We start from the raw sequence: 707 nt of genomic DNA, 5'->3' as shown, positions 1-707 counted from the left end.
TTTGCAGATTGCACAAATCAAGGCAAGTGCTTCTCTAAGTCATTCATTCGGATTTCCAAACCTGAGACTCTGTTTTCCACTTGAGGGGCTTGTTGTTGTTGTTGGAAACCCGATGGCCCCATGGCCTTTTGCCGACCCTGATTATTCCATGAGAAATTGGGATGATTCTTCCAACCCGGATTGTAGATATTGCTATATGGGTTTCCTTGAGGTCTCATGCCATTACCTACAAAATCAACGTTCTCCCCTGAAGAAACATCACCAATAGAGATCGGGCAATCGGAGGGAGCATGTCCTCCACCACACCCGGTGTAATTAGTCACGGCCGCCACTCTATTTGAAGTTAGAAGAACTAACTTCTTACTCAAATTTTCCACTTGAGCCACCAATGAAGTTACCGCATCTATTTCATGGAGACCGGCCACTTTCTTCTTCTCCCTAGCATTCCATTGGTAGTTGTTTAACCCCATTTCTTCAATTAACTGACGAGCCTCACCGGGGGTCTTGCTACCTAAGGTACCTCCTGCTGCCGCATCCAAGAGTTGCTTTGTACTCGGGTTCAAACCATTATAAAAGGTCTGAACAATCATCCACTCCGGGAATCCATGTTGCGGGCACTTTCTCATGAGCTCCTTGAATCTTTCCCATGTCTCAAAAAGAGACCCCAATTCCAACTGAACAAAGGATGAGATCTCATTCCTAAGCTT

General features: G+C 45.5%; 1 non-coding gene across 1 annotated transcript; it reads left to right on the top strand.

The window, feature by feature from the left end:
* Positions 1-600: 600 nt before the first annotated feature.
* Positions 601-707, top strand: LOC120265995. The gene has a single exon (XR_005537843.1). It is a non-coding gene; the product is annotated as a small nucleolar RNA R71 (small nucleolar RNA).

The sequence above is a fragment of the Dioscorea cayenensis genome, chromosome 1, assembly GCF_009730915.1.
Source record: "Dioscorea cayenensis subsp. rotundata cultivar TDr96_F1 chromosome 1, TDr96_F1_v2_PseudoChromosome.rev07_lg8_w22 25.fasta, whole genome shotgun sequence".
NCBI classification, from domain to species: domain Eukaryota; kingdom Viridiplantae; phylum Streptophyta; class Magnoliopsida; order Dioscoreales; family Dioscoreaceae; genus Dioscorea; species Dioscorea cayenensis.
Note: the sequence above shows the minus strand (reverse complement) of the source record. Positions and strands in the feature narration are given on the sequence as shown.